At 42.8% G+C, this 15,067-nt stretch overlaps 1 protein-coding gene across 2 annotated transcripts in view; it reads right to left on the bottom strand.

Annotated features, from left to right (window-relative positions):
* Positions 1-11,947, bottom strand: part of ZNF469 (zinc finger protein 469) — a 221,212-nt gene extending 209,265 nt beyond the window's left edge. For both annotated transcript variants that reach the window (XR_012647491.1, XM_075008907.1), the window contains exon 1: positions 11,927-11,947. The gene's annotated coding sequence lies outside the window, so the exon portion shown is untranslated. The remainder of the gene's footprint in view (positions 1-11,926) is intronic.
* Positions 11,948-15,067: the final 3,120 nt, after the last annotated feature.

The raw sequence follows: 15,067 nt of genomic DNA, 5'->3' as shown, positions 1-15,067 counted from the left end.
AAACCTGGGTTCACAGCTTTGATATGCTAGTGCTGGTTTACTTTGCAAACAGGCTTCATTTTGGATTTATAAAATGTTCTCAGATCGACTCGTTGATACTGTCCATCATTCAAAATTTGTTACTGACATCTTACGGAGGCTTTTATAATGACTGTGTTCCAGCAGCTTGCGGTTCTGTCTGCGATTTAATGATATGTTGTGCAACAGGGGGCTGGGCAGAAAGTTATCAGTCCTGGAAACATCCAAAGTGCTGTATCCCCTTCCTGCTTGGGTGGAGAGCTTGGAACTTGATGGTGTTTTTCTGAATGGTCTGGTATTATGTAGGATTTTCAAAAGCACTTTCTGTGAAAAAATATCCAGCTGTGTGTGGTGAATACCTGGGAAGATTAAAAGCGTGCAACCATCAATATTCTTCATACCGTTCTTCATCCACATGCAGAGAATAACACAGAATGCGGTTATCAGGCCTAGGAAGGGAGATTAGACCCAAGTAGACTGGATATAGTTTCATAACTATTTTAATTTCTTAAATGGCCCTCTCCTTTTGGAATTTCAGCATCTGGATTCCAACAGTCAGAATACATTTTCAAGCTCATTGTTTAATTTTCACACCCCTCTGCATTTCTGGGCAGAGAAAAACTATTACTGGGTTGTTCCAAGCTTGGTCAGAACCACAACATCCTGAAAATATCATGCAGAAAGCCTGTTCTTTAGGAGCTTTCTGGCTCTACAGACTCAATGGTTTTGCAGACTCTGCAGGCTGTTGTAACCCCACTGAGGTCAGTAGAATTACTCAAGGGATGAATTTGTCCCAAGACATGAGTTAACTAAAGTATCCAAATTGGAGTGAAGCAACCCTACAAAACTTCTCAGCATCTCCTGTTGCTTGGTCTGATATATCTCATCATAGCAGAAGCCTCAAAGATAGATTATGATATCAAGCATGTAACAACACACCCTGGTGTTCCACTGTGCATTTGGGCCTGGGAGCTGTAGTTCCCTGAAGTACTAAGCAAAAAAGCTGTGTCTACAATAGCAAGTTCTTTCAGAAAATCGAGTCCTCTTTCAATAGAACATGCAGAGTGTCTACACACAAAATGCACTATTTCGGTTTGAAATCAAAAGAATGTGGCTTTACTTCTGGAAGCTCTCTTCCTCTCCCAGATCAGGAATTTCCTGTTCCTGGAAACAGCACTCAATACTTTACTGATCTCTGCAGGAGTTGAGATAATTTGGCTCAAAACTGAAAAACAAGTGTCCTATTTGGAGAGTAGGGACAGCGGAGGCTGCGTGGCACACGATATATATTCAATGGAACACTATACTACAGCTCCAAATTCAGGAAAGCATTTAAGCATTAGCTAGACACCTACTTGAAGGCCCATCACATACGTAAGTGCTTTGCTAAACAGGAAAGACTTAAGTACTTACAATGAAGCATGTGCCTAAGTTTTTTGATGACTCAGGGCCCATGTGAAACCAACAGTACAGGTGCAAAGATTTTAGCAATGGGTTAGGTATTAGCATGTGCAGAAGGCAAAAGTTTTTATCACGGTGTTATCTAAATCTGCAGAAACTAAGGAATTATTGATTTGGGGGTTTGTGTTGATAAATGTAGCAGGGGGGTTGCAGAGTGGCCGCCCACTGACCCTGAGCGGGAGGAACCCCCCGGTGGCCAACCCGACTATAAACTTCCATTAAAAATGTTCAAGAGCCCACAGATGTTGAAAACTGCTGACATCATGATAAAAACTAGAGCTGGGCAGGAAGCCATCTTCCCGTCCCGAAATTATTTCAAAATTTCCAAAAAATGTTCCTGTCTGAATTGTGGTGAAAAGCTGAATTTGAGGAAATTTCCACAAACTGCAAAGTTAAAAAACAAGCGTTGCTTCAGATCAAATGCAATGGTCCAATAGTTTTGAAGGTTTTTTTTTTTTCATTTTGACCTTTTGAAATTATTTTACTCTAATTAGCTTTAGGTTGCAGGAGAAGAGAGGGAAGGAGAGTTGTTTTAAACCAGAAAAGTGGAATTTTACATTTAGAAAAAAATTAAAAAGGGACATCTGACAATTTCAAACTTTATTTTTCCAAAATATTTTGGAGGTGAGAAATTCACGGAAACCCAACCGTATGAGAAGTTTTGATTTTGACAAATCCACATTTTTCAACCAAAAAAAGGGTTTGTTAAAAGCTCCTGACCAGCTCTGGTAGAAATGTCCTGTCTCTGACTATGGTAGCACTCAAGCCACTGGACCTGAACCAGTGTGGAAGGGCCCTTACTTTAGACAAAACCTCCAGGACTGATGAGTCTCTCAGACATTAAGCATTGAGCCATTCCAATTTCATATCACAGTATCGCAGTTTCATTGAAATGCACACATAACTCCAGCTTAAATTAATCAAAAAAGAGAATGAAATCTCCCCTCAAACCGAAGGCCAGATTCTTCACATAACATAAGCATGCAATTGAATGGGCAAAAGAAATATGCCTGATTTCCATCCACTGTTACTGAAACTGTATGCAGGTACCACTAGGGCGCTGCACATAAGCCATACTTAGAAAAGACCAGATATTATTTGAAGTGACTCTGTAATGAAATTTTTTTCTCTCAGCGAAACTTAAGTGATAAGGAAACATTAATAGGTTATAAGCTCACACATGAAACAACGGACTTGGCACTAACACACCAACATGTCTATATACTTGATAGAGTTCCTAATTCAACAGGATTGTACAGAACATAAAACTCCGTGGAATCCAAATGACTCTTGTACAGAATTCTTTCTTCCTGTTGCTGAGGTTGTAATCATTAATTGGCTGTGGCAGGTTCTTTCCTGCTCTCAACAGATGTGACAAAATTGACAGGTTCATTAGCATTGCAAAAAGTTCTTAGCCAAACCTCTAGAAATTCTCTAGCAGCATGTGTATTGTAAAGCGGGAGATTTTTGTTCTGTGCTATTCGATTTCATTAATTTCCTGCACTTCTTGCAAGACACGTGACTATATATTTTGGGAGGTTATTCTCAACACAAACTTTGCTTAGAGTAAAATTTACATACAAAACGTCACTGGTGATAAGGGAGATTTTTGATCAGCAGAACAATGGGTTGGCCACACTGGAACAAATATGTTCAGTCACTCCATCCAATAACCTTCTCAGTACTGGACACTGATCTAGCAAAAATGCATTATATTAAAATGCACTTGTGTTGTTTATAATTCAGATCCAAAAGCCTCCAAAATTATGGAGCCCTTAGAGTGAGAGTTTGTTTCCATTTAGAGCATTTGGGCTGCTAGTTACATTATCACCATCAATATATTTATTAGTCATATGACAGTCATGACCCAGTTGAAGATCATGACCCTGATGAATTACAGACTTAAAAAACACTTAGGAAGAAAACAATTTCTGCTCCAGAGAGCTCATAACTTAGGTTTGTGAAGAGATATAACAGCTGAGTGGAACAGAGAAAGAGGAAGACGGCCGCACAAAAGGACAAGAGTACTTCAAGCACAGTTTGCATAATGCTCTGTAGTCTTAGCTCCTCTTCTATGGAGCCATTCTCACTACTATGCGTTCTGCCTTACAGCATCAGAAACTTTCAGCCTGCTCAGGAAAACGTGCTCAAAGACATCCCTTCCGCGAAGGGAGAACACCAAAGCAGGCAGGAAAAACCTGGACCAAAACCTACACTCCTCACTTACAGGAACTGAGACAAAATACAGTGTGGGAATGAACTTCCCGAAATAAAAGGGAACTTAATCCTAAGCAAAACACCCAGACACAGATGAACTTAATCAAGTGGAAGCAAGAGAAGGTAATTAAATAAGTAGCAGAAGACAAAGTATTGAGGTTGTATTTAGCAACTTGCTCCAGGGAGAGTGAATAAAGTTTGCAATTTGCAAGCCATGAAAGTTAGCTGAAAGATTGAAGGGAATGTGTGGAACAAGCGGTTTAATGTTTCACTGTCATGTGTATCCATTTCAGAAGGATATTAGCCAGGTTGTGCATGGTTATGTAGGTAACACCACCGACAGGCAAGATTTACAGGATCTCTTTAAGAAACTACAGAAGAAAAATATTTATATTCTAAACTGCAACTGTAATCTCAATTACACCATCAAGTGTTTTAGGTTGATTGTGGTTGGTATAAATGATGGCCATCCTTCCATAGCAGCAATCATAGGCTAGTTACAGGCAGCTGCCTGATCATTGCCGTGGACTCCCATGGACAGAGTGTTAATACTGTGTGTATGGGCCAGGAATGCTAGACAGCTCCATTTGCAACTCTAGGATATACATTGCTGCACCTCACTAAAATTCTCCTTTATACCAAGTTACTAAGTTCCTGCTTTCTTCACATAAATGACTCAGGGTTCTACCCTTGCCAATGAATTTTTTCAGGCATGAGAGGCTGGTGACAGAGGGGCTTTTTGTTGGCAGAGGCACATCCACACAGCCTCTTTACTGCCAGCACCCCCCTCTGCTGAGACCGAGCTCTCACGTGGCTATGCTAATGAGACCATGCTAATGAGCATTCCTTTGCAATTTCGAGGCTGCTCATTAGCATGGACCTACCAGGAAAGCCGTGCCATGTAGACCCATCCTAAATTACCTCTAAATATCTTCTAAGAGCCCAGTAAGCAGTAGAGGTGTTGGTAATGCTTCTAAACAATATTGACTTCCCATGGTTCAGCAAATTCTCTTGTTCAGCACTGGTCAGGTCCTGAGGGTGCCAGACAAGAGTGGTTCAAGCTGTATAAGAGCCAAACGACTTCTAAGTCCTTGTGTCAACCCCTCCTGGACTTAACAAACCGGACTGATTAAATAGGAAGAAAGGCCAGCTTTGATTTGCAATCATTTCCACAAAGCACCGAGCTTGGTTCTCTATGATTTCTGGGCTCAGACAGCTTGCTATTGGCAAGTGACAGGCTCTCGGCTTTGTATTTGCCATGGTGTCCATGAAAGTTTCGAAAGTCAGACATTTTGCCATGGATATTTTTCATCCCAAACATCAAACCTAGAATGATCACTGCTCTCTAAACCAGTTATGTTCAAGAGAAGGAAAATCTGAGGAAGGTGAAGGCTCATGAATCACTCTCAAGACGAGGTTGGATGTAGGAGTCTGCTGCATCGGAACATGAGTCAGCAATACATTTGGAAACCCCAGGCTGGCCTGGGATTCCAAGATGGTGAGAATCCAAACAGAGAAAACCCAGAGGTGAGCTAAGGTTTCCATGGGGAAAAATAGGATTCTTCGTGGTCTAGAGCCTTGACAATGGATAGGCTGCAGGTGTGCTGGGACCGTGGCTTATAAAGCCAGCCAATATCATCTCAGTGTTTTTTTGTTGGCCTCTCTCCCTAGCCAGTCTTATCTTATACCTAAGCGCTTGGGGACAGGGAATGTCATTTTTTTCTGCAATTGCACGGCAGCAAGAATAATGGCATCCAGGGCCATGACTGGGGTTTAAGGTGCTATGATAAGACAAAGAAATAATGTCACGTCTGAGGCTGGGATTACAACGTCATGTACTGAAAAAGGTATGAGTGCGTATGTACACAGGAGGAGCACTGAAAGCCTGATGTGAGCGTGCCAAGGCTTGTATGATTTCCTTTGGGTCCATACAAATTTCCCATGAAATCTAGATAAGCCTGTAAAAGTCTGCTGATTGCACAGATTTCCTGCCATGCTGACTGCCTACTCCTCCGTGGCTATATACTCTGAATATCACTTTTCAACCTCCCACATGTCAAGTTTTACAGCCTTTATTTGGACACTCGTTAGGTCTGATGTTTCATACAGGCTCCTTTTATTGCTCCTGACATGCTGGGCAGTGCACTGACAGTTGCATATTGCAGAGTCAGAAGGAAGTTAATTTCCTGACGTGGATGTGCAAAAAGTCCCCTCAGAGCATGGCCAAACACAAGGTTTAGCACATGTCAATGGATGTAGAACTATTGCACATCTCCTGTATCAAGTACCACAGGTCCATTCCTTTGTGACAACAATAAAAGGAAGTAAAATAGTTCATTCTCCCTGTAGTGCAAGGCTGGAGTAAGCCTGAGATGCTCTGCCCTGCACAGCAATGAAAATGCTCCTGGTCAGACTTTAAACAATAGACAAGGTGGGCACCTAACTCTTTTAGGTTGTTTTGAAAATACCAGAGCAAGCCCTTAAGGCTAACAGAGACTGCTCGGCCCTCTGGACTTTACAAAGCAGTTGTTAGGTGGTTACCAAAAAATGCATGACATTGGACATTTTTCACTCTGGAGACATGAAAATACTGATGCAATTGGTTTCAGCTGGGAATCAAAAAACAGAGCATGCACATCTCTGCTCCCACCTCTTGACTCCTTCCCCCATATGTTCCAATCCACCAGAATAGAATTAATCAGGTATAAAAATATATTTTTCACATTATTTGCAACTCCCCAGGAGCTCAAAAGTGAAATCTGTTTCTTTATTATAGAGTTCCTTTTTTGTGTTCTTGTACAGTCTCATACGAGTTTGCTCAGGTGATCTAGGCTATTACAGTAGGACTAATCAAAAACTTTGACAACTGCCTCTTAACAAGGTTATTCATAAAATCTGGGCTGCACACTTCAGTTTATCACTGTAGGGTTGCCTGAGAGCTCTGGAAAATACTGATTTGTACTGGAAGGTGATTCGTGAATGCCGAGCTGATAGCATTGCTTTTTCTTCCTGAGGAAATAACAGCAGTAAAGCCTTTGTTTTGGAAAACGGCACACAAAGAATGACGGCTTTTTGCAAAGAGATAGAATGAGAAAAGAAAAAGTAGGTCAAACTTTGGGCTGCAACCACAATCCATTATGACCAAAACAGGGTAGGGAGCGGAGACAGACCATAAAACACACATGAAAAATACAGTTCACACTGCCCAGGACAGCAGTGTGTCCTTTTGTTCTTTTGTTCTGATACCTGTTCGCTTTCTTACTTCTTAGCCATGCTCCGGATTAAAACTTCTTAGCCATGCACCAATAAAACAAATGCAGGTGCTGAAAGGAAGCAGCAAGAGGGAGCATGCTTTTAAAAAAAGAACAGTTCTATTGATGCATTTGAAAGGATCAGTTAGGCTGGGCCCTTCTGTCCCGTCCTCCTAGCCAAGCTGGTGGGGGTAGAGGTAACCGGCTTAAACTTTCGTGGAACTGAGTGTCTTACTTGTAATTTCTCGGAGTGGAAGCCATCGCGTGCGAGGAAGCTCCAAGGTTAAGCTGGGCCATTCTGTCCCGTCCTCCCAGCCAAGCTGGTGGGGGTAGAGGTAACCGGTTTAAACTTTCTGGATTAGACCATAATTCCCATCTGCCTCCCTGTCTAATTGTTCTCTGTCTGAGTGTCAGCAAGTGATGGGTGGGTCTCAAAGTATGTAGTACTGGCCCAACAAGGAAGAGTTTGTGCTGTAATTAACCAATCTTGCTGCTTTTAGGTAAACACTCAGAACAGATTAAACAGGATGTATCTGCCATCAAAGATGCAGTTAAAATCTTACATGCTGTAACTATCTCATGGTTAAAATGGTTAGCTCAACAATTAGAATTTTCTCTTACTCCATTCCTGCATTCTATTGTAACCACTATTTTGGTTGTTCTTATCATAGTAGTTGTGTTTTGTATAACACTGTGCATCGTCAGGAGACTAATTGATATGGCTATCTCCTCCATGCAAATCCGATACATGGAGCTGACAAGTGATCCTAGCCAGTTCCACGATTCCCCACATACTGATCGGATCATTGGGCACTTTTAGACTTCCCCCAAGGAGGGCAAAAGGTGCTGGCATCACCACCATCTTGCGTTCTGGGATGTAGTGTGGTGCATCAGGGGGTGGAATGTAGCCAGACAAAGTCTCCCCCTTACAAGCCAGCTTGCTCGTTGCCCCCCCCGACTGAGGAGCACACAGGGCACGGAAACGGCTGCTGACAGCACAGTCTTTGATGCCCTCATTGAGGCCCAGATGTGCTAGCTTATCGTGACCCTGAGAAGCAGAAAGTACAGCTAGAAGGCTAACAGGCCAGACTGTCAACATGGGGGGGGGCCCCTCAAGAAATCACCCCAGCTGGCATTGATCGATATGATGCACACACACACAATCACCCAGAAGGGGACGTGCCCCGCCCGCACAGAAAGAATGTCCTGTACTCCTAAATTGCTTATCTCTTGTCTTACAAGTGCAAACTAAGTAAGAAATGCCCTTGTAACAAACTGGCGTCACAAAGACAGACCAGTATGATCTGGCACCATAGATAAGAAAGAGAATACGTAACCCAAAAGGGGTATAAAAGGTGGGTCCAGCAGAACTCTAACTTTGAGTGCATTCCACCAACTACCTGCTGGTCAGGTCAGGTGATTGCCTCCCGAGGTCCACAACTGGGGATGCCCAACCTCGTATTCGTCTTTCCGCGGAATTGAGTGACCGATCCAGCTTGGCTACGCTGGTATCGAGAGACGCAGAGAGGGTAAGATACACCCATGCTAGGTCTCTGACTTTTTTGTGCACAGCTAAAGAATTAGAGCTCTGTAACTAGATGTCATTGTGCCAAGATATCATTGTGTTAGATGGTAACAGATATCTTTGTATTGGATTGTAACGTAACTTGTTAACACCTGTACTTTGCTAGCATATAAGAAGTAAACAATAGCCTTTTGTAACCGCAGGCTTATAACTGTAGCTTAATAAACTTGTAACTAGTTAAGCTCTGAGCCTGACCCTGCTGTTAACCCTTTTGTCACTGCAATGCAGCCGGCACAACAAAAGAACTTTAACCGTTTGGTTACTACAGCCTGGCCATGGGTGAGAGTGCTAGGAGCTGCCTCCTCTAACAGTAAAAAACTGGGTTGTTTAGGACCCAGGGGAGTACCTCACCGCACATTACCCAGCCACCGGCTAACAACTGGTCAGTTTCCCGGTTCCCCTGAATGGCAGGCAGCCCAGAGCCAGGCACCAGCTCCTCGCCACTCAGAGACGCATTAACCTGAGATATGGGCAACTCGAGTGCATGTATCTTGGGGTTCTACTGTAAATATTAAAACACAAATGCCAAAGAAAACCCAGTCAGATGTTCTCTGCTCTTCTAAAATTTATTTTGTGCATGTATTTTTAAAAGTGTAAAACGAAGTGCTGTAACTTCAAATAAGCAGGCAGCATACGCAACAGAGAGGCTATAGTGTGCACTTTAAAGCAGCTGAGGGGGCTGCGATTATTATATTTAAGCCTTTTAATAATATACACGTATTTAACCTCGACGCCTAACTGTAACACCGACCCATCATGCTAAACCTAGCCCTCATCCTATTAAGCCCCAGATTTTTGAAAATGCATGCACACGGGCGATGGCAGGTTCTCTGGGACCCTAGGCACGGTGTGAGGGGCCTGTCTCTGCACTCCCAGAGGGGGCAGGGCCTTAGGTGGAAGGGGCAAGTCCAGGACAGCCATCTCTCAGCACTGCCCGGACCGTGGCTTGCCCCACCCCTGCCACACCAGCCTTCACAGCTCCCTGGGCTCTGGGCACTGCTGCAGTAGCAGGTGCGGCATCTAGGAGTTCCAGGCCCTTTTAATAATCAGGCCCCAGGGCTGTTGCCCTCTATCCCTACCTGGCCCCTCATCCCTCATTGGCAGGCCTGCATGCAAGGAAATGTTCAATTCTAACTTTAGGAAGTCGTCCATCTTTCGGACACATGGCAAAGGCTCTCTCTGTTAGAATGCATTTCCAACCTCATTGACGCGCACTAGTCAACCATCTCTTTATTCCTTAACCCCTGCCAAAATACACCCCACTAAAACAGAAGCCGACTGAAAAAACAGTTCTGCACTCATAAAGAGGAAGTGTTAGCAACTCCATCTCACCCGCTAGGGACCCGCCTATTGCTATTCATTTTAGGTGGGAAGCGCTCAGGTAATAGGGTGATAGCGGTATAAAAGTTGAAGATGTGTAGATTTTCTGGCCTAGGCACTTCAATTGCTTGCATGATCTCTGCAAGTGCACCTAAAGAAGTTCACGTTGGCATCTAAGTTATGTGTCCCTCCCACTTTCATGCCATTACCGACTGTATGAACCAATGATGTGGGTGCATGTTTGCAGAGGAAGTTCTAGAACTCTGGACCTCGATTACTTCTTATCTAAGAATGAAGAGTTTTGGGGGAGCCAGGAGCTATTACATAATTCAGTACCTTAACTCCAGGAGTTATGGATCTTTGGCCATGTCTACACTTGGCCAACATTTCGAAAGGGCCATGCTAATGGCCAAATTGGAGAATCCTAATGAGGCACTGAAATGAATATTCAGCGCCTCATTAGCCCGCTGCCAGCTGCGGCACTTCGAAAGTGCTGCGTTTCGATCATGCACAGCTCGTCTACATGGGGCCCTTTCAGCTGATAGGAATAAGGGGAGTTCAATGTTTGCAGGTTCTTTTTGAAAAGGGTCCTGTGTAGACGAGCCCCGCGAGATCGAAACGCCGCACTTTCGAAGTGCCGGGGCTGGCAGCGTTCTAATGAGGCATTGAATATGCATTTCAGCACCTCATTAGTATTCTCCGATTTGGCCATTAGCATAGCCCTTTCAAAATTTTGGCCAAATGTAAACATAGCCTTTGTGCGGAGGTTATGACTTAGGTATAACCTACACACACACTTTTTAAACTCCGAGGCACAAATCTGAAAATTAATAGTAAACAACAAACAACAACAAAAAACACAGAAAAATCACAGGGTACCTGAACTTCTACAAACACCAGCCTTAACAATAACCAGTGAGTAGCTAATATAAGTGATATGTCTCTGGTACATAAGGGCCTGTGTATTTCTATGAAATATGCTAAACTGACTCAGATAAGTCACTATCTGACTGGTGATTTAAGATTTCTAGTTTTGCAACAACTTCAAAATCTGTTCTACCAGGGATCCAACACATGGGAATCTATCTTGAGTCTCTCGTACGATAGCAAAGATGTCTAAGAAACCCTGGATCTCGTGTTCAGTAGCACGCAACTCAACCTTCTACGAAACCTGCCTCATGCCGTCAAACCATTTATTTAAAAATGTAACAAAGTGCTTCTTCTAGTCACCGAGGCCCTGCTTGGGGCATTGGGAGAACTATGTAGTGTTGGGATTCCCTTCAAGATCTTTCCACTTGGCTTATCCAGACCAAGTTCTGGATAAACACATTCATCCAGTTCTCTGGGAACCAAAAAACTCAGTTCAACTCCAGCTCACCACTTGGATTATTTTCTTCGGCATTTAACAACTCTTTGCCCATACTGGCCAGCCCTAGATGCACAGCACAGTACCACTATTCCAATTTACATCACACACAGCACCTTGGATACACCGTTTCTAGTTATGAACATCTGTACTTCTTGCACATAAGGACCAATCTTTGTTCAAACTGCATAAGGCAGGCTTATCCAGGGCGTTCTGCCAACTCTGTTTACTATAAATATTCCCACAACAGAGAGACAAGTGGGTTTGAAAATGTCTTTTATTGGACCAACTTCTGTTGAAGAGAGAGACTCAACAGAAGCTGGTCCAATAAAAGACGTTACCTCCCCAATCTTGTCTCTGTAATACCCTGAAGCTAACATACTACAACACTGCATAAGCACAATAGGTAGTTTAATTAGTTTCTGCCTCCTGTCTCTATTATAAACAGATTCACAATAATTAGCATTGAAAGCAAACTCATATCTCTGTGCGCGTGTGTGCGCGTGTGTGTGCGCTATAAAAACATACATGGTTCTTCCAGCAACTACTTGGCTGAATCCATTCAGCTGTTAATTGTTCACGCTTGTCATGTCTTAACCAGGGCCTTTTTACGCCAGCTAAGTTAGCCCTGCATATAGAAAACATTCTGCACAACATTTATAGTAGAGAATATACCAGTGAAAGAGAAATAAGAAACTGTTTTCTTACTGTTGCTTGCCCTAGTCTGCATTCTGATGGGCAGCCATCCAGTCTTGGATGTGTCTCATGGAGGAGCTAATCTGTGTTACTTCTCACATTGCGATCCTGCTCTGTTATCTGCTGCCGGAAACCTTTAGGAAGGAATATTTGTTAGAGGTTTTTATTTAAGAACTCACAGAAAGAGCAGTGTCACTTTGTTCTGATTTTTGTTAATTGTTTTGTCTTAGGATACTAAATGAAAAACACAGCTGGGAAAAATACCTAGGAAATTTTTGAAGACTCAAGTCCAGCTAGAAGAGCCAATATCTCTTACTAGCTAAGGCTCGCGCTTGATGTCAGTTGTTTAGACTAAAACCTAGCATGGCCACCCTCTACAGCAGTATTTCCCAACCAGGGGTCCATGAGGGTATTTCAGGGGTTCTGTGGAAAAAATAAAGGATAAACAAAAATGATCATAGAAAATAAGTTTCAAATAAATTGCAAAGTTATGAGCAATTATTATTTTTACAGTAAATAACTTCCAACCTTGGTATTAAACGCTGTTCAAAAAATCTGTGGTGTGGTTTCCCTTTTCATTTAATGAAGTGTACATAGCAGCTAGAACTGGCTTTGATGGGAGCCTAGGAATTGTTTGGGAGGGTGACTTGGGGTCTGCCCTAGTGAAAAGGTTGGGAACCACTGCTCTAGGGACCTCCATGGAATCTCAGACAAACAGAGCTTTGGATAACATCCAGCCCAAGACAGAGACCAAAGAGGGATGATGAGAACGTGTCCCCACCACAAAAATCTCCATTCCATTTGGCTTCCAAGGGCTGTACCTTTTCCCTTTCCTAGGAGTGTTTACTCCAGGTCAGGGCTAGGTGTTATGGTGAGAAACTAGTACCAAAGCTGCTTGTGCTGGAGCTATTTGATAGATACGCCTTTGCTGTCCTGGCACTAAATTAACATGTTCCAAGAAAAACAGAATAGGGGACCAATAAAACAGTTAATGGAGGAAAAAGAGTACCCTGAGGAGTCAACCACCAAGAAAACACCCCTGGGCAGACCTCATCTTTGGACCCTCTTCTCTCATCCCTCATCACTACCCCATATTGAAGTCATGCATTGGAATGACCCATTCGTTGACCAAGTACAGCTTGACTTGGCTCCCTTCAGAGAGCATCACTATCCCCCCAGGTCATCTGAAGTGCATATCACATCCCCTTCCCCCTTCTCCAGTCAAGGACTGAACACAACTCCTCTAGCATGTTGACTGATAGCATGTAAAAAAATTCCCTCTGGCTGCTCTACTGAGACAGGGATGAACTTCTAGCACAAGTTGAAAGGACTAAGCATCATTCTTCTGACAGCATGGGGCACCTTTCCATACCATCGGACACACTTTCTGTCACTGCTAATAGGACAAAATTCTTAGTCAGCCAGAAACAGATTCTAGCAGACCCTACAGGTAATTCTTCAGACTCTTCAGTGAAGAAAGCCCTGCAGTGTGAGTGGGTTTTTTTAGCTTAATCCACTTAAAACATCCAAATGGATGGAAAGCTGGATTTTTTTTTTCCAGTCCATACATGAATACGTATTCGTAGGCTTGCCTGGAAGCTCTTGTTAAGCAATGCATTTAGTTTCAGGTCAAGAGACCCACATTGTAGCAAGGAGATTGCATTCCTGACTGTACACAGTGAGACACTACCACTGAAGATGCTTCACCATACATTGTCCGAGCCACTGTCTCTTGACATGTATTATATCCCTAATTCCTCCAAGGCAGAACTATTGTGACACATGCACTGTTCTTTCCTGAAAACTGTTGAAGACATTTAGTATTTTAGTAATGAAATACCTGTATTTGGGAGGGGAATGGAGAACATTTGGAGTAGGCAGTATGTGAAAGAATGGAGGAGGAAAGATGGTGAAAATGTTCTGAAATTTCATTTGTTGGCAAAGTTGTTGTTTCAGGCACACATGGTCCCACCTCCCCGTCCCCAGCAAAAACGATCTTGGCTTGATGGACATAAAAGTGTTTTCCCCCATGACTTCTTTCCACATTTTGCAATCCACTATAAAGCTAGGCAGAATTTTTCAAGTTTTGATATTTTTACCTGAAATCTGGATTTCTTACCTCCCACTCCAAAAAAGGCAAAATAAAACCAGACTAAATGTTCACTATATATTTTTTTCTTTCTCAGCCAGCTCTCCCAGATGAGTGAAACCATCAGTAGCTCTCAAAGCTGTGAACACTCATAACAGAAAGCCTGATTTTCAAAACTCTGGACACAAGTTGATTTGATATCTTTATTCTGTAAATTAAAACAAGACCCTCTGCTCGGTAGTAGGCACCTTTGGCGTATATTTGAACTACAATCAACAGGTAGAAACAAGAATAAATTGTGGTAATTTCCCCCAAAACCAGAAAGATGCCAGCTGAAAAGAAAAAATGAATACATGCCCACCCACTTATTCTATTCTGTTCCTGAGATGCCCACTCACAAAAAAGCTGGAGAAAATAGAGAATGGATTTTCTAGCTCTGCCTCTGATCTACTCTGTGCCCCTGGGCAAACCACTGAACCTCTTGCCTCCTTTTCATCTTCCACACTTCATTTTGTCTATTACAACTAAGCTCCTTGGAGCCTGGGCTGTCTCTTGCTCTGCGTAGATACAGTGTCCAGTACACCTGGATTCCAGTCTCAGTTGGGAATTGTAAGGTGCTAATGGCAACAATAATAAACAATATTGCAAACAGAAAGGGCAATTAGTGTGTTCCATTACTCTACTTGTCTATGCAGTTCCTGCCTCGGTGTAAATAAAGTTTTCAACTTTTTCCTAACAGACTGAAAAAAACAAAACAAAACAATCTCTCTACAGCCAAACAATCTTGTTTGCCTTAAGTATGTGTAGCCCCCAATTGCATGTATTGCCCTGAAAGTATTTAACTGACTCACAAAAGACAGAACCTGCAGTGTAAGCCCCTTCTTTTGAGTTCATCCTTTAACACTTTCTCGCTATAATGCCTCTTACCTACAGTCTGCCTTGTACTGTCAAAACCACAGCCAGACCTTCGTGGAACATGGATTTCTATAGGTAGAATACCTGAGAACTGATTAAAAGCAACTATGACGTTTCTTTCCATAATATTTTGAATGGTTCGCAGGTAT

This window comes from Carettochelys insculpta, chromosome 14 (assembly GCF_033958435.1).
Source record: "Carettochelys insculpta isolate YL-2023 chromosome 14, ASM3395843v1, whole genome shotgun sequence".
Lineage (NCBI taxonomy): Eukaryota > Metazoa > Chordata > Testudines > Carettochelyidae > Carettochelys > Carettochelys insculpta.
This window is presented reverse-complemented; position numbering and strand designations above follow the sequence as displayed.